The sequence below is a fragment of the Myotis yumanensis genome, unplaced genomic scaffold (assembly GCF_028538775.1).
Source record: "Myotis yumanensis isolate MYYU_CA2020_CCGP unplaced genomic scaffold, mMyoYum1.0.hap1 SCAF_8, whole genome shotgun sequence".
Lineage (NCBI taxonomy): Eukaryota > Metazoa > Chordata > Mammalia > Chiroptera > Vespertilionidae > Myotis > Myotis yumanensis.
In genome coordinates, this window is record NW_027223759.1 from 74,393,639 (window position 1) to 74,413,199 (window position 19,561).

At 43.8% G+C, this 19,561-nt stretch overlaps 1 protein-coding gene across 1 annotated transcript in view; it reads right to left on the reverse strand.

Annotated features, from left to right (window-relative positions):
• Nucleotides 1-7,003, reverse strand: part of THSD7B (thrombospondin type 1 domain containing 7B) — an 838,394-nt gene extending 831,391 nt beyond the window's left edge. Inside the window, exon 1 of the mRNA XM_070423466.1 lies at nt 6,931-7,003. The gene's annotated coding sequence lies outside the window, so the exon portion shown is untranslated. The remainder of the gene's footprint in view (nt 1-6,930) is intronic.
• Between the last annotated feature and the right edge of the window lie 12,558 nt (nt 7,004-19,561).

The window sequence follows — 19,561 nt, forward strand, 5'->3', positions numbered from 1 at the left end:
AAGATATTATAATCTTCACGCATCAGGTCTGAGTCAAATCAAAATGCAGCCTTTTCTCATATTTCCAAACAACCCGTCTATGTCCAGGGAGAAGTGACTCAGCAATTCTCTGCCAGCCAGTCATCTCCACTGTGTGTGAGGCTCTGGCAGTGAGTAAGTGTGTGTGTTTGTGTGTGGATTTGTCTGTGTGCATGTGCGCATGTGCATGCGCACTCTTGCATCAGGGAGAAAATCCAGCCAAGGGTAAAACTAAATCTGATGACCCAAACTTCAGTCTCTAGGGCAGTCTGGTGTATCAGAAACGAAATGGGCCTGGCAGTCAACAGACTGGAATGCAAATCGTGGCTCTGTAATTAATCAGCTGCACTGGCCTCACACCACATGCCAAAGGTCCCTCAGCCTCTGTTTCCTGTATGAAAAATGGGACTAAGTAATAGAACCCACTTTGCAACTTTATTCAGAGGATCAGATAAACTGATGCAGCATGGCCTAACTAACCACTCTCATTGCCTACCTGGCTATTGTTAGGTCTTGCCTTAGAGATCCTCAAAGGGCTGTTCCACCCAGGCCCTACTCTGCATCACATTCGCCTCTCAGACATTTTCCAGAATTCTCACTAGAGAGTGATGCCCTTTCTCATTCAAAGCATTTACTACCAGAGTTCCACAAGTAGATGCTAATAAGAAAATAGATTTAATCAACCATTAAAATTAGAATTTACCACCTGAGTTCTTCAGATAGAAGACTTTGTGAATTTGTGTAATCATTAAAAAACTCAATGGAAGTATAATTAAAACTGAGTCTTGCCTAACAGATAAAATTTGGATAACTGAAGACTGGAGGCCCAAAGCAGCAGATGGGCCTTTTAAAATAAGTGTGGGTCACCCTGTTCAGTGGGGCTCAGTTGGTTGAGCACTGCGCTGTGTACCAAAAAGTCACTGGTTCTAGTCCCGGTCAGGGCATATGCCCAAATTGCAGGTTTAATCCCTGGTTGGAATGCAGGAAGTAACCGATCTCGCTCTTGCTCTCATTTTCTCTTCCTTCCTCTCTCTCTAAAAAAATCAATCAATAAAAACATATTAAAAAATAGGTGGGGGTCTTGTGAGCCACTTAAAGGAGACAGACTTCACAGAAGAAGAAGGGGGTAATAGGAAGTTAATGGCTTACATGAGCAAATTCAATGTAAGATCTGGAACACTATTTTTTTCTGTTTAAGAAAGAAGCAAAACTTTACTAGCATTTTTCAGGGCCCCCTCTAGCAGTGTTTGCTTTTAGTTTTAGTTAGAAGAGATCCAGAAGAAACAACCAAAGGATTTTCCTTAAAGAGCCTTAAAGCTATCAACATCCCTTCTTCTCCGTGACTGTCCAGAAGATATTCCAGTTCATAGAAAGGGTCAATTTGGGTGAAACAAAACCCTGTTAACAATATTGAATCACAAAAACGAATGAAAGTAGATACAAATAACTAAGTTACTTCTGAAGACTAGAAATGGAGATGGAAAAAAAATAACAATTGCTTTTCCCCAAAAAAGAAAAATAGCCTGTTAAACAACTCCAATACACATGCATTTTAATTAGGTGGGGTAGAAAGATGTATATACTTCTGGCAGATGGCCAAGCTGAGAAATTAGGCTCTGTCTCTTTCCATTATGACTTAGTATGGGGTTAGTTTACGTTTGGGGGGGAAACAAATGAAATTCAAAGTAGAGTGGCTTTAAATGAATTGATAACTAAAAGGTATCTAGGTAACCTTGGGCTTTTTAGTAATATAAGTATATGCAAATAATATTTAATATGTAAATCTTAAACATAAAAAATTAAAATGCAAAGTTAAGCAGATTTCAAGTTCAACTACTTGATAATGCCAATGGTTGCATTTATTCAGGTTATGGATCAAAATATCAAGGGACAATATAAAAAATATTCACCAAGTGGTAGAGCTCAAGCACCAACCAACCAACCAGAACAGGCTCCAACAACAGCCCTGGAGCAGGTTCTAGCCCCCCTGCCACACCAAGTGGCTGCAACAAGAAATGATCTAAGACAGAGGTTCTCAACCTGTGGGTCGTGACCCCTTTGACGGTCGAACGACCCTTTCACAGGGGTCGCCTAACACCATCCTGCATATCAGATATTTACATTACAATTCATAACAGTAGCAACATTACAGTTATGAAGTAGCAACGAAAATAATTTTATGGTTGGGTCACAACATGAGGAACTGTATTTAAAGGGCCAGAAGGTTGAGAACCACTGAGGTGGCAGTAGCCCCATCAGGAGGCTCAGAACAGCACTCATTTACCTACTGTGCAGAGGTATTTCGAGATTTTTATAGTCAGTAAGGCTGTATCAGTGCACACTGGCCAAATCACCCTGAAAATGTCTAACATAAGCACGAAAGGTAGAAATCAATAGAGAGCCCAGAAGCAAACTCGGCAAGGAGAGATTCCCCCAAGCCTTAGTCTTATTATAATTAAAATCTTTCATTAATGTGTACTACACGGTATGCTTTTAAAAATAAGCACCTGAAAACCCCAAAATTAAAATATGCATTACTGCAACACTACAGTCAAAGACCGTGGCGGCAATAGTGCCTAACTGCCATGAACTTGAGTGCTTTCCTCAACATTGTGATTCTTCCAGAAGTAATGAGCTGTTCCCTAACACAACAGTAGGTTACAAATCTGCAGTCAAACCCTCACACAGGCAGTAGAACACAGCAAAGAGCTCCTCCCCAGTCAAGGCACTGAGGAATTGTTTGTGCATTAGTTACTTAGGACTCTCTTTTTAGCTGCCGTGTATTTAATTATGAGATGCTCATAATTAGAATATGCCTAGAGAGGCAAAATCAAAAGCAGGCATCGTGTCTCTTGCTGCAAAATATCTACGTGCAACAATGAGAGCCTTTTGTTCCCCACAGGAACATTTCCACCTTTTCACAGATCCTTACATCTAGGTCAACGTCCAACCTTCTTTGATATAAGGACCTCTTTTATTTTAACTTCAAAAATTTCTACAGATTTCCACATCGCAGTGGAGAGTTATATTTTTAGAAGCTATTAATTGCAAACATGCCTAATGACCAATAGGTAGTAGGAATAGTGATGCTTTTAAATGTAATGTGTTTTATTCATCACAAAAGCATATACACAAACTCATAGATGTAGAGTAGTTAGTGCATGCGCTGAAGGTCATAACTGTTTGGTGCATTGAACTGTCCACCCTGCAGCAACTCTGAGCCCCCTCCAGCAGGGAGGGACATCTCCAGAGTTGATTTTAGAAGTCAGCCAAAAGACATGGAGCAAATGATTTCACTAATATTCTAGTTTCCTCTTCAAATGAGTCTCTTGATCTGGTAGCTATAGAATGCTCATAACAAATCCCAGGTGGATTACAACTGAAAAATAACTAAGTATTTACATTTTGTACAACTGGCCTACTCCAGGCAGGATGGCTCAGAATGAAAGCCTAATCCTAGGAATTCTATGACTGTGATCTATTTCCCCCTCAGTCAAGAGCTACCTACAAGTTGACAGGGCACTGCTCCTAATCTTCTTTGCTTGCTTTCATCAATAGCTACTGTGAGCTATGAAAAACCACCCATGAAAATGCTAGTAAAACACCAACAAAATAATCCCAATTAACAGAGAAATTTTAAAGGTGGAATAAAATGCTTGGAGCAATGGGACCTCAGCTTCCCATCTGCTACAACACTGATCCCACTCAAACCCACAACTTCCAAAACTCCTAAAATTGGAAGTGGAATTTAAAATTCATCTCCTTTCACAGGTTTAACATGTTAATTATCACTTAGATATTAATCCCGTTAACAGCTCTAAATTAAGGATCTGTGCTATATTTAGGAAGCTACCTGGTGTTAAAGTGAATGTACCTGCTTCCTTTATAGTCACATAGTGGAGAAAGTCTTCTTTAAAAACATAAAGCACTTATAAGTAATTCATATTTTAAAAATCTAACAGCATATCTAAGTGGCTTATAGAAAAAGTTTCTAACTGAAATGCCCTCCAGTCAGTCAAAGGCCATCTCTCACACTCTTCTGCAGAGCATCTGGGAAGCTGCTGCGTTGTTAATAGTGTTCCTCTTTCCTCCAAGTAGTACAGTAATCACCACTTAGACTCTTTTAATGTGTCTTGATTGTGTACTTAATATATTGTATCATCTGTCATTTTGACTCTTAACTCAATGGGACCAGTCAACTATTCTTCATCATTCTATTCAAACCTTTGAAATGATGTTATTACTTTAATTCCTTATCGTTATAAAGGTGTGTGGAACAGCAAAATTGCAGTTTGGGCAGGATTTTGTTTTGCTTTGAAGAAATCATATGACTCCAGCTTCAGTTTGTAGAGTATAATTAAAATGAATTGAAATGCTTTGGAAATTTTTTTGTTTGTTTGGACAGTCCTCTCCCACTAATTTAACTCCTAATTTTTTATTCTGCTTTCTCAGTCTGTTATTTAAAGGTAAACTTTTTTTTTTTTTTTACAAATATCAATAAAAGTATTATTCCCTCAGAAACAGGATCTGCACCAAGTAGACAAGGTCCTAATGGCCTTCCTGATAGAGTACATTATAGACGTACCATTTTTCTTTAAATCTTTACCTTCTTTCTCTCAAAAAGCACACTCAGCAGAGAACAGAAAGGGACCTTTAGTTGACAATTAATTAATGTCAACCCTCAAACTGTACAGTCTGTGTTAATATTTTTATGATAAGTAATTACTGTCTACTTGTCTAACAGTCTTTCTGCTTCTTAGCCCTTCAATTCTTTAACAAGCAAACACTTTGATTAAAAACAATGGGGCCTGGGGTGATGGAGGATTATGAAACATTGTAAAGATCATTTTTAAGTATTGATTTAAATATTAAGGTAGATATAAAGTAACCCAATGTGTTATGAACCCTCATAATGGGCCATCAAAGTCCTCCGGCAGCCGACAGTCCTTTCCTGGACCACACATCTCCAAGCACTTAGCACGGATCATCTCCAATCCTCAGAACCCCGGATGGTTTGTAGGTGTCAGCGCTGTTGGAACTGTCTGTGCTAAGTCTGTGCTAACGTGCAAGCCTAACCCACATTTTTGAAGCCAACAATTGTATCTGTGTATGTGGTAACAGGGACAGGAGAATTATCTTTGTAGTTCTTAAATTTGCATGAAGAAGAGTTTCCAGTCCTCACATCCCAGCTGGTAGGTGGAATAACAGACAACAACAGAAATCCACAATGCCCAGGCATAGTAGAAAGCCAATTCCAAGGAATCTACTCAGTTGGCTTATCTACCCACAGAAAGCAGAAAACTTTATGTAGCTTTTGACCCATAAACGCATGAGCTTTTCACTCACCACTGGATAGTACTTCTTGATTTGGTTAGTAACATCCTCAGTGGCTTTCTCGAAGCCTTAAGAAAAAAAGCTGCAGTATATCTAGAGCACAGAAAGGCTTCCTGGGAGATCCCTGCCCTTTAGCAAACACACACTGTCCTCGCACTGCCTGGGAGATAAATGCATCGCTTTGACATCCCAAAAGTTGCCTGCCAAAAAAGGACACTCCGTGTGCACGTGTGTACTTGTGCACGCATAGACACACGCAAACACTCCCCCCACAGCCTGGCTGCCCTGCACCCAGCCTGCATGTGTCACCGTTTCTGTGATAACAGAGCACCCACAGGTACACTCCTGGAAAACACCAAGAAGGCTCCTCCGCCTGCGGTCACGCACAAGAGCACAAATGCACATAAAGATGGGAAACTGCAGGCTACAGCAGACCAGCCTGGCCATGAACCGAGCACCAAACAACCCGGAGTCTTCCAGAGAACATGCCCAGGTACCATAATCTTAGTGGAACTCCACCTTGGCCATGCGGGATGGGACTGAACTGTAATCGCTTAAGGAAGGCTCTGAATGGTGTCCCAAAAAAGTACCATTAGCTCGCTCACCCTTCCCCTGAAATAAAGCCCCCCCTTATTTCAAAAAGAGATTGAGAGCATAATGACCCCCTCGCCAAACACACCCACGCTTTCCAACTCCAAAGACTCAAAACTATGAGGACTCCCAAAAGTGGGGGGTCTCACTTGCATATTCAAATAAGTGAAATACTACCCAGGATGTTAGAAAGGAAAGGTGACAAGAGCCCATGGGTAAGGCTCTAAACATCACACGTGTCCTCCTCCTTGCCCCTCGCTCTCAGGCTCCCTTGACAGTCGTCTCTTGATAAACAGCCAAATGTCACACCAGCCCTGAACCCCGTTCTCCCCGGCATGCCCCTCGCCCACCGCAGGCACAGTGGCCACGTAAACTGTTGCTGCAGCCACCTGACATTCCCGATAAAGCAGGGGAAGCTGCAAAACTTCTGGGCTAGCTCAGCCACCCTCCAGGGGCACTGAACGCCCGCTCGCAGATACCCAGTCTGCGTCCCCGCTACCTAAAGGGAACCCTCTGTCAACCTGTTTGCAGAGCCAAAGCCCGCAGAACTCCCCGCCCTTCCATCCTGGGCTCCGAGGTTCCCCGTTCAGGATGGGGACCCAGACTCCCTTCTTCAGTACCTGCCAAAGCAGCTGCAAGTGGAGGAAACAGGCTCCCGCTGCCCCAATCAGACGACTCAGTCCCACTGCCCGAGGTCTGTGCCCAAGTCTCTAAGTGGGGCATCTCCGCTCCCCAATCCAGGGTCTGGGCGCGCGCCCGGGGCAGCCCATCCCTCCGCGGCCCCTGCCTCTGGCTGCCAGAAGCGCCCTAGAAGCTCTGCTAGCAAGTTCCGGCGTCTGGCTGGGAGAAGGGGTGAGGCAGGCTGTCCAGGGAGGGAAGAGCAAAGTCCGTGCCCGCCGTGCACCCTCCCGCCCCGGGTCTCTGCCTCCGATCGCCCCCTCTGGCTAGGGGCCCGCATCCTGCTCCCCGCGTGCCCACTGCACTCACCCGCCTCGCCCGAGACGCCGCAGCCTCCGGGAGCCACCTCGCCCCGAGCTTCCCGAGCGCCAGAAAGATGGTGGTGTGTGTCGGGAGACCACCCATGCCAGCTTCTGGCAACCCGGTGGCGACTCTGGCTCCTCAGCACTGAAGCAAGAGGAGGAGGAGGAGGAGGACGAGGAAGGAACAGCGCAGTCGGACGCCATCTGCTGTACAACTCTGCTCAGCCATTGGCTGCCTGGTGCGTCCCCAGAGCCGGCTCCCAGGCTGCGGGGTGCCACCTTGCTCCCGGCCTCCCCAGCAGCTGGTCCCCACCACCCCACCCACTCCCCTCCACCCCTCCGCCTCCGCTGCCCCTTCTAAGAGCCGGTGCACCCTCTCCGCCAGGGGAGAGCCGCTGGCAAGTCTGCCTCAGCCTTGGCTCCTCCGCTCCCAGACGCTGTTTGTCACAACTTTGAAGCTTGGGGTGCAGGTGCGGACCCGTTGAGTGGGGATCCCCCAGCTGACCTGAGCCTGGAGTGCCCAAGCCGCTGACGCCAGAAACAGGGGCGAGCACTTTGCGCAAGAACCACGAAGTGAGGGGCTGCGAGGGGGTGGCGGGGGCGGGGGGGGGGGGGGGGGCGGTTAGGAGGCAGACAGGGTGGGGATGCTTTACTCCCAGTTTCTGGCCCCTCCACTCCTACACACGCTAGAGGCAGACACTGAGACACAGCATCAGTGTGCCGGTGTCCCCCTGCAGTCCCCGGCAGGCATGAGAGGGCTTCGGCGTTACAGGGGGAAACACAGATCCTAGTGGAATATGTAGAAAAGGGAGAAACGGGGAAATTGGGGGTGGTTCTGGGGGACACCGGGAGCTGGGTCCTCACCTGCCTGGACTTCCCCTTGTTCAGGGGCTCCCAGAGACTGCCAGTCCTCGCAGACCAGAACCTGAGCAAACCTCTTCTCACCGGGTTTGCAGTCCCTGGGTGTGGGAGGTACCAGGGAAGTGGAGGTGGGAGGGAGAACTCCTTTGGCTCCTGGGTGGTCCTGGGGTGGGGGCTGGGGGTGAAGAGGGAGCCTGCCCAGGTGAGGCAGGAGGGCAGGAGGGCAGGAGGGCAGGAGGGCAGGAGGGCAGGAGGACAGAGAGCAAGAGGGCAAGCTGGGAGCAGAGTCAGACTCTGGGAGTCCTCTGCTTACTCTCTGACACTGGTTCCAAACCCTCCTGGTTTTTGATAACTTGGATCTGGAGAACTTCTTAGGCTTGTTCAGAGAGACAAGGTTTCTTTAAAGGGAAAAAAGCATAAGGACTACCCCTTGCCAATGGCGGGATATTTTGCCTGTCATATTGCTTTTAATGTGTGAGTCCAGGGACAGCAAGGTTTGTATCTTTTCTATTTTATCCAATGCTTGGCGCGCCATGGGTGCTTAAAAAGAAGCAAAATACTCATGAGAAACTTAAAGCTTGATGTCACAGAGCAAATTAAATTAAAGAGATAAAGAGAGCAGTGAGGGCTGTCACACAAAAAAAATCAAAAGAAGGTGCGGGCCATTAAAAAGAGAAACATGGGCCGAAACCGGTTTGGCTCAGTGGATAGAGCCTCGACCTGCAGACCGAAAGGTCCCAGGTTCGATTCCGGTCAAGGGCATGTACCTGGGTTGCGGGCACATCCCCAGTAGGAGATGTGCAGGAGGCAGCTGATCGATGTTTCTCTCTCATCGATGTTTCTAACTCTCTATCTCTCTCCCTTCCTCTCTGTAAAAAATCAATAAAAGATATTTAAAGAAAATAAAAAAAATAAAAAATAAATAAAAAGAGAAACATGAATACCATGGTGAGGGGTTCTGATCCATTTTGCTATGGGAATGGATTCAGAGAGTGGGAAAGGGAACCCCGCCTTACTTAATATTTAAATCCTCACCTGAGGTTATGTGATTGTTTTTATTTATTTATTTTTTTAAAAAGAAAGGATGGAAGAGGAAAAGAGAGAGAAACATCAATGTGCGGAAGAAACATGGATCAGTTACCTCCAGGACTCACCCTGAACCCACAAACGGGTTATGTGTCCTGACCAGGAATCAAACATTTGACCCTTTGGTGCACAGAGCAATGCTCCCACCAACTGAGCCACCAGGGCCAGGGCTTGCTTTACTTAATATTTAAAATAGCCATTGCTATTCTCCCCGTGAGCTACTGCCATCCCAACCCAGTTAAGCTTTTCTTTCTGACATCACTCTTGAAAATAAATCAGCTGCCATCCAGATCCTAGACTATTTCCCCAAATCCTAGACCATGATTTAGTACTCCCAAGAAATAACGCGCCAATCCTGTAAGCCCGAGGAAAGAAAAACTGGTCCATTATGTGTTATTGTAAGCTCAATATACATGGATCAATAGTCAATGAGTCTCATTTAAGTAACTCAGGAACAACAGCCAAAACAAAAAACAAAAAAAAAAGAAATTCTGTTTTACCTGAACTGTTACATGCAGGATTCCCAGATTTCAGTCTTCCCAAAAGCAAAGCAGCATTTTCAGACCACATCCTATGCACAAACGGCCATATGGTGTTTGCAGCCCTTCTGGAGAGAGGCCACCAAGGACATCTGAGTATGTCATTTATGGACATATGTCCCTCTCCCTCTTCAGAGGCAGTGGTATGTATAGTTTTTTTAAGACTGGCAATTAGGTTTCAACATAAGTTCTAATTTAATATCTCAGCCCATTCTCATTAACCCTTGCTCTGTGTCAGTGATCACTTATGGTGCTCACAGAATAGTTTGATTCTGAAAATGTAACTCTCCTCCTCTATCACATTGTTTGTATTTGGTCTCTTGGTTTTTTTGTATCTAGGATTATAGCTATACAGTAATTATGTGCTAGACATTGGGATTCTTAAAGTCAAAAGTAAGTAATTCATAAGAATGAAATCTAAATTATTTCTAAAATGCAAAGAGCCATGAACTTTAAACATTGCTACCTTTTGTTAGCTTACTGACTCCTCTAATCTACAGAATAGTGGCTTTTCATTAAGGCACTCTGCCAACCACAGGGATCTCAGTATAGTCAAATAGTATAAGGTGCCCTAATTTTCTCTGACATTGTTCAACTGCAAACAAATCTGGGAGAAGGAAAGGCAGGAATTTCTGGCTCAAACTCCCCATTTAAGTTTTAAATACATATTATAATAATAATATGAGTTTCTTGCCAAGATAGTAACTTTGCTCCTTAATAAAAACACTGTCCTCAATGTGTAGATTAGGTTAGAAACATTAAAAGAATAACCTAAGCAGGGAGAGAGACCGAGTCAATGAAAATTGGTTGAGGGTGGATAGGGGGATTTTATAAAATAAGTGAACAAAAAAAGGACTTGGAAGAAGGTAGCCCTAAAAAAAAAAATAAGTAACATTACAATGTATAAGGAATAGATCAATGTTCCAATGTGAAAAAGAAGCTGGAGATTATAAATTTCCAAAACCCTCTACACAGAGATGCCAAAGGCTTCAATCACCAGCAGGCTTCCTATGAGTATGGAACAAAACAACAGAACAATGGAAGAGGGAAGAGGAGACGGGGTGGGAGGAGAAGGTCTCTTGGGGCCCAGTTACTAGTTAGGACCAAGGGGAAGCCACAGAGGAAAATAACCCTATACTCCCCAAATATCACTGGAGTTTAAAGTTTCATTAAGGTTGTATTTGTCATTGCTCTTGCAAACACCATGTTCTCCAGACAGTCTGACAAGGTTGGGTGGGAAAGTGCTGTCTAAATAAAATAGACATACATTAGCACTAAAACAAATAAGAGATAAAGAAGGCATGTTGGTAAAGAAGCCCAATTTAAAACAGAATTGAAAGATTCATCCTGAGCCAGTATCTTGGGTCCACCACCCAGGAAGTCACTGCCCAGGCCCACACTGGCCCAACTGAGTAGGGAAAATAAACCATGACTGTCTCATTTACACAACTCATCCAGGCCGATTCCAGGTTGGATGAGATTCTATGGCAAATCTGAAGGTTTTTTTCTGCCAAAAAAAAAGAGCATTTAATCCTGGCATACAAATGTAGGTTCTGAGCTTGGTCCAGTAATTTGATTTTGATGTGTCAACATCTTGAAATGCAATGTAAAGATAATGTATTGAAAAATAGTGAAGTGGAGCTGCACTGGCCTCTGGCCCAGATCAGGCCCTCTGAGGGGCCAAGGCTTTCCCAGCAGATAGTCAGCCTTCGCTAACTTAGGCCTGACCCACAGCTTCAGTCATTCATTCAGCAAGACGTTTATTGAATGTCTGCTATGTTCCTGGCACTGTACATGTTGCTTGTTCAGGGACACAGTGGGCTGAGTCCTTGCTACCATTGAGTTTACAATCTTACAGGAGCATCTGACAATAAACAGATACACAAATGATTATAAACATACAGGATGAAGGAAATAGGTTTTGTGGAAAAGGAATGCAATAGAGGGGAATAGAAAGAAAGGATCAGGTTCAGGCAACACTTCTCAGAGAAAATGATGTTTAGGCAGAGGCCCAAATACCATAACAGGTAGCCTTTATTGAAAACTGTCTAGATGTTGAGCATTGGGCTAAGTCTTTTACATGTATCATTTAATCCTAACCAGCCCATGTGGCGGGTACTATTTATCAACTCCATTTTACAATAGTGGCATAGAGAGTCAGCTACTCAAAGTCACACAGATGATAGGTAGAAAAGCTAGGATCTGGCCAGGCAGTCTGTAGTGTGTACATTTGTCACCACTAAGATAGCATTGCATCTCACATAAGTAAACATCAAGCAAGAATGGGGGACACAGGGATAACATGACCAAAGACCCTGTGGCTTTAAGAGCTTGGTTCACAAAGAACCTATCAGAACCAAAGTACCTGGAGACTAGTGAGCCTGGGGAAGAGTGACCAGAAGGGAGAGGAGGAGGGGCAGGCCAGGATTTTGATGTGTCAATATCAAAATCAGAGCTCTCTTGTCCTTGTAAGCCAATGGGCAGTTTTAACTCTGTGAGTGATGTGATCTAATTTGGCATTTTAAGGGGTTGGTAATGTTCTATGTTTTAATTTTAGTTGTAGTTACAATAATGTATAAATTTTTTATCACTCAAACTGTACAATTTTAAATGGGTAATATATATATATATAACAATATATATATTATGTTAAATTTTAAAAGATCATCCACATGCTGTTCAGAGATAACAATCAAAGTAGAACTAGTGGAACAGTCATCTAAGCAAGAGATGATGGTGAAGATGGTGGCTTCATGGAGAGGGAGAGAACCATACATGTTGATGGCTATCTGTTTACCTCTTCATTTCTGCTTCTGCCTTCCCACCTCTCCCCTAATTCTCCATCTCAGTTACTGGACCTTAGGTCTGTTTCTTGTCATACATGTGTATTGTGGATAAGCTGAGCTCCCCATTTGGCCAGCTCTGGGACCTCAGTGTCTGTGCCCTGTCCTAGAATACCCTTCCAGGCACAGCAATTGAGTTCTTTGTTTTGCTGCTCATCCTCCAATAATATTGATTGACCAAGAGATCGAGGGTTACCACAATCCCTTCTTCCCCACTGCTCTCTAGCATCACCAAGCCAAGGCAAAATCAGGAGAGGCAGTCACCAGATTCACACTCCACAAGGGAACACAGGCAGGCAATTCCATACATATCAGAAACAACTCTGACTAATTTGGAAATAATCAAACCCCTGGAGTGACAACTTGGATCATATTCACAATGACGGGGTTTGTAAAGACCAGGTGTTATGTAGATTGGAGCTTGTTATTATACAAAGATTTGGCAACCCTGCTCCTCTTCTGCTGGGCTCAAAGCCACGCAATACTCCCAGGCCTGACTTTGACAAGATGGGCAGGAGAGCCCATACCTTCTATTTTTGTTTTGCAAGGACACCCATCTATCTGATGGCAGCAGGTCCCTTTACAGGAGGAAGGACAAAAACATTGAAACTGACAGTGCTGTTAGCAGATCACAAGCTACAGTGTTCATGAATGTGGTACATGGGATGGAACAAATGGAAGAGGTTTTTCTTATTTCTTAACCGTTTAAACTATAATATCCCATTATCGAGGAAATAAAAAATCCCCAATACACATATTGAAAAGAAACTTTATGTAAGGGAATCTTGTGTAACTAAAGCTTTCTAGCACATTCTTCTTGGATTCTGAATTATACCATGTGCTTGCTGCAAGCTAACTGACTTCCAGCCTTTCTCTGTATTGGTATCTTCCTGATATACTCTGTCACATTACTTTGATTCCCAGGAACCTACTATTCTCTTTATATTGTCACTTGGTCCCTTCATAATTATCAACTCCTTCCAAAAGCCTTTCCGGACCTTCCCCGATAGAAAATGGCATGTTCCACCTCTCCGTATCTCCTCCTATCTTACTTTGCTTATCACAATCTGAAATTTTACTAGGTAGTTGTTTCAATGCTTATTATCTATCCTCTCATCAAAAATGTAAGCTTCATGAGGCCAGGACTATGTGCGAGTACACATACACACATGCATACTATATGCTTATAATAGTGCTTGGCATATGGCAGGCACTCCATAAATGTTGAATGAATGAATGAATGAATGAATGACATAAATGACTAGGTTACTGACTTTTGAAATCCTTTCTAATCTGGCCCCACCTTACCTTTTCATTCGTGTTTCTTGTCATTGTCCAATAACATCCTTTCCTCTGTTTTCTGGGATCTCCTCATTTGTCCTTTCGAAGTCAATTACACTCTAATTCAGGACCTCTCCATGTCTCCCTCCACAGCCTGGCAGACCTGACCTTTCCTTAAACTCCCACCTTCTCTAAGAAATTTTCCTAAATCTAATTTCCTTTCACATTCATCTATTGCTTTCCTTTACCAAGCTCTTATAATGCTCATTGTCTGTGCCATTTCAATGAACTGTTCTCAAATGTTTTCATAGCCTTAGCTTAGGCCTTCTAACTGCACTGTTATTTCCTGAGTGTAGAAACTAAGGTAGGTAATTCCTTTCTTCCCCTTCAATGAACATTTTTGGTGCACAGCAGGCATTCAGTAAGTACCTGTTGATGGAGGAGGTATGTGAGAATCTGAACCTGGGGTTAGGCATCCTTTGGTCACGTGACATTAACAGAAACACGTATCACCTTATGTTTGTGACAACCAACACCCTTATCACTTTGCGTTCCTGGGAGTTGATCTTGCCAGGTGCCAGGCAAGACTGTTCATTCATTGAACTAACATACAGGATCTGCTTTGTGGCAGATACCACTGTAAGCACTGGGGAGAATCCTGGAGGAGATGATTATCTGAGGAAACAGACACTTAAATTGCAATATAATAATCCTTAGAGGCATCCTGTGGACACAATGGAAATATCAAGGAGGAACATCTAACCGCATGTGGAGTGAATCAGAAAAAGCTTCCCAATTTGGAGATGTCTGCATGTGCCCAAATTCAGAACCTGGAAAAAATTCCTCTGGCTGGAAATACTTTATCAATATAGATTTTCTTACAGTGGGTTGTGCTCCAACCATGACTTCCTTCTAAGAAATCACAACACAGGCTCCCTCTTACAGCCAGCAATCTAGGGAATCAAACTGTCATGGCCATGTCTACACATGCTGCAAAGCAGCCCTTACGCTCAGGTATTCAGGATTTGAACTCTGAGGATCCTATTTTTAAAGCTTTTTTTTTGTGTGATGTATTTTTATTGATTTCAGAGAAGAAGGGAGAGGGAGATGGAAACATGAATGATGAGAGGGAATTATTGATTGGCTGCTTCCTGCATGCCCCCTATAGGGGATGGAGCCCGCTACCGGGGGATGTGCCCATGGCCAGAATCAAACTTGGTACCCTTCAGTCTGCAGGCCGACGCTCTATCCACTGAGCCAAACCGACTAGGGCAGGATCCTATTTTCAAACCTCATCTTCTTCTCTTAGCATCCTAGATACCACACTATCCTGGCTTTCCTCTTTTGCTGAACCCTTGTGTCTTAGAGCATATGGGAATGTTCTAGACTGGGATCCCTTTTCCTCTCCATCTACATACACTTTCTCCTTAAATGAATATGTCCATTCCCACGATTTCAGGTAGTATCTTTGTACTGAAAATGCTTCAATCCATTGTTCTGGCTGTAGTAGTATAGGCCAGTGGTCAGCAAACTCATTAGTCAACAGTACAACGATGGAAATTTCTTTTGAGAGCCAAATCTGTTAAACTTAAACTATATAGGTAGGTATATTGTTATTAACTTAATTAGGGTTCTCCTAAGGCTTAGGAAGAGCCACACTCAAGGGGCCAAAGAGCCGCATGTGGCTCGCGAGCCGCAGTTTGCTGACCACGGGTATAGGGTAAACTGTGCTGTAGTAACATATGAACCCCCAGATCTCAGTGGCTTAACACAAGGTTTATTTCTCTCTCACCCTGAGTGACCAGCACAGGTAGCAGAGGGAATGGTGTCTCTGCTCCACATGCGCAGCTCAGGGCCTGGGCTGAAAGGCTCTGCCATCTGGGACATTGCTGGTTGTTATGGCAGCAGAGGGGAGATCACAGAGCACTTCTAATTGCTCTTCTGTGCTTCAGCCCAAAGTGATATTCCTATTGGCCAGAGCAGCCACAGGACTCTCACCAAAATGCAAAGTGGTTGAGCCCAGGCCGGTGTTGCTCAGTTGGTTGGGAGCATCATTCATACACCCAAAGGCTGTGGTTCCATTCCTGCTCAGGACACATACCTAGGTTGTGGGTTTGATCCCAAGTCAGGGAATGTACAGACGTACAGGAGGCAGCCAATCAGTGTTTCTCACTTGATATTTCTCCCTCTCTCTCTCCCTCTCTCCCTCCCTTCTCCTCCCTTTCTCTCTCTAAAATCAATAAAAAACATATCCTCAGGTGAGGATTAAACAAACAAAAAAGGAAAATGGTTGAAAATATAGAAAAGCACTGAGCGTCCTCGGTGCCCCTGCTCCATATTCAAGAGCTGGCTTGACATCTTTTTGACATCACCTGTACTTCAAAGTGAACATTGATTTTTTTTTTCCCTCCAAACCTGTGTTCTTCAATAGGAACATTGATTTCCCCTCTCCCAAACCTGCTTCTCTTCCAGTCTTCCTTGTCTCAATATATATCACCATCCATTTAATTGCCCCATCCCAAACTCTAAGAATAACCCTTTGTTCTTGCTTTCTCACACTTCACCCACATGGAAATAACTAGTGCTATTATTTCTAATCCCCCCCCTTACATAAATCCTACATACATCCACTTCTCTCCTTCGCCACCACCACAACCCTGATCTAAGCCACTGAAATTGTTTGTGGTGGGTGATCATACGAGCTTCCCAACTGATCTATCTTACACTCTTGTCCTTAAAACAATCCATTTTCTACAGAGCATCCAGACTAACATTTTCCCGCTTAAGACCTTCCAGTGATTTCCCAATACACGAGACTACATTTCATATTCCTTATGTCTGGCTCCTATCTTTCTCTGGGACATCATCTGCTACTTCTCTACTGAGTTGTCACTACACCCTCACAGGCCTTGTAGCCTTAGCGTCTTTGGACCAACTTTGTCCAGTGCCTGGAACGCTCATCCCCAGACCTGCACCTGGCTGCCTTTCTCTGTCATTCAAATCTCAGCATTAATGTCATTTTCTCAGGGAGGCCTTTCTGAACACCCAAATAAAGTAGCCATCAGTCAGTCTCTACCACATCCCCCTGATTGGTATTTGCATAGTACTTGTCACTATTTGATATTTTGCTCTTTCTGTAACTGTTTGTCCACTGAAATGTAGGCTGCATTAGAGCCAAACCTGGTCTACCTGTTCACTCCTGGACCCCTCAGTGCCGCCCTAGAGGATCAGTGCCAAGCACACAGATCAGCTGCCAGTTCACTGAGAGACTCTGGGGCAGTGCTCACTGTCACCTTTGTCTACAGCGTGAGCACTCGCTTCTTTTCCATATGTCCTTTCAGTACAAAAGACTCAGGCTGAGATTCTCATTCCTAACTCATGAAGACAAATCTCAAGAAGGGAAGGGGCAATGTGAGCATCCATGTGTTGGTGATTTGCAGTCTTCTGCTTGCCAATCAGAGGGAGGAAGTTAACCAAGGAGGCAGCTACTTGTCACATCTAGAGGTTCCTTTGACTTCAGTGATTAAGATGATGTGCCTGACGTGGTGAACTTTTCTATTATGTTGCAAGAGAACTGTGAAAACAGCCCTTTTGTCACACTGAGTTCTCAATTTTGGTGATGGCTGTCACTGTTCTGGAAGGATGACTCACCCAAGACAAGGGAAGCGGGGGCGCGAGGGGGCAGTGATGGAGTGAGAAACAGCACTGATCTGAGGGTCTATTTCCAAGTCCGTTGAATGAGATAGAAAGTAAATGTGCCATAATATAAGGCACATCTTGATGCAACAGCATTACATAACTTTGATCGAATTTCTAAAGCCCCCAGGAGAAAAGACCTCTCTATTCCTTAGCAGACTCCTCTCCCTGGGCTGAGGCTGCCCGGAAACTAAAGGCAGTTTGTCTTCTAGTGTCTGGTTCTACATGGCTTCTCAAAACTGTCGGGACAGACAGGGGGCCTCATAGTGTATCAACCTTTATCCAGCACTTATACCCCTTAATATATTCTCACTAGAGGCCCGATGCACAAAATTCATGCAAGAGTAGGCCTTCCTTCCCCGGCTGGTCCTGGCAGGCACCTAGGACCTGGGCTTCCCTCATAGCCCTGGCTTCGTCCAGAAGGATAGAAGGACATCTGGTCTAATTAGCATATTACGCTTTTATTATTATATATATATTGCTTCTGTACTTCCTCCTGGCCCTCCCAGCACTAACTCCCTGCTTTGGCTTCCTATTTATGGCCTCCTTTTGACCCATTATCTCAGTGCCTTTTGGCATGCTTCTTCTAAGACAATTTGCCTTCGGGGTCAACCATAATTTGGTTCATCTCCCAAGTGATATTGCTTCCACTGTTTTAGGACAACACCCACACAGCCAGTCTCATCTCTGTGAGACCACAATTGTCAAAGCAAATAAGGCTGAGCCCCACTTTTTTACCCCACTTTAAGTTATAGATCAGAGCTACAACTTCCTCTGCAAGGTAGTTGCTGTGGATGGAATGTGTGCCCCCCCAAATTCCTATGTTAAAGCCCTAAATGCCAGTGTGACTGACATTTAGAGGAAGAGCCCTTAGGACAGCAGTTCTCAACCTGTGGGTTGCTACCCCTTTGGCAGTCTAACGACCCTTTCACAGGGGTCGCCTAAGACCATCCTGCATATCAGATATTTACATTACAATTCATGACAGTAGCAAAATTAGTTATGAAGTAGCAACAAAAATAATTTTATGGTTGGGGGGTCACAACATGAGGAACTGTTTTAAAGGGCCAGAGGGTTGAGAACCACTGCTAGGAGATGATTAGGTTTAGATGAGGTCATGAGAGTGGGGGTCCCATCATCTCCATGATGGAATTAGTGCTCATGTATGGAGAGATCAAAGATCTTACTCATTCTGTTTCTCTGCCATGTGAGGAAACAGCAAGGAAGTGGCCACCTTCAAGTCAGGAAGCTGAACACACTGACACCCTGATCGAAGAGATTCCAGCCTCCCAAACCGTGAGAACTCAATGTCTGTGGTTTAAACTACCCAGACTGTGTTATTTTGTTACAGCAGCCTGAGACAAGACAATAGTTATTCACCTTTCCTAAAAGTCTGTACATTTTCCAAAACCATGTTCCATTATCTCATAACCTTTAGAGTCAGTGGGAGGGAGAAAAGTCTTCTATGCTTCTTGTCTATATTTCTCATGATTTAATTTAACTAGGGCTCATACCAAACGGGAGGGTTAGACCTCATGAAAAATGAAATGTGTCTCCCTTCATTTCTATAATGAGAACTTTTTCAATCTTTAAGGAACTTGATTTCAATGGTATTTGATCTATCCTTGATTATACAATTATTAGCCTTTTGGTGATCTAACCAATGACATTTAAATGGCATTTATGTGCAGGGTTTGAATTATGGAATCACAAAACTTTGGAGCTGAGAGATACCTCAGAGAAAATATAGTGCAATTCCTGTATTTTAAAGATAAGGCAAGTTGAGCCCCAGATAGCTGAGGCGTGTTGTACAGGGTCACCCAGCTTGTCAAGAAACAGAAGGGGAGATAACATGCAAGATGGCCTTCTTACCATTCTACCTGTAGTTGAAGAAAGTGTTTTAAAAGATAAAAAGGAAAAGTCTTAGGCTGTTAAAAAAAAACAAGCAAACCATAAAAAAAAAAAAAAAAAAAAAACCACCAACTTGATGCTTTCCCTATTCATTTTATCACAAGTCAGGGATGGTATGTCATTAACACAGAGACATTCTTCAGTACATAAGAACATTGGAAAAATCATAATTCTAAAAAGAGGGGTTAATTTTCAGATCATTGGGGTGAAGGGGCATGGGAGGGAGTGGGAGGAGAGGCCTTAAGGATACCAACCTAAATCATAGTCCCTGGAACTGGTTTCTCCTGCTTCTGTCCTATTGGGAGCCTTTTGTAAGAGAAAACTAAAAATGTTCAGCTGCACACAGATTGCTTTATTTAGCAGACAATCTCAAAAAAAATAAATAAAACACAGCATGTTCTCTTGTGATTTGAGGCTTGAT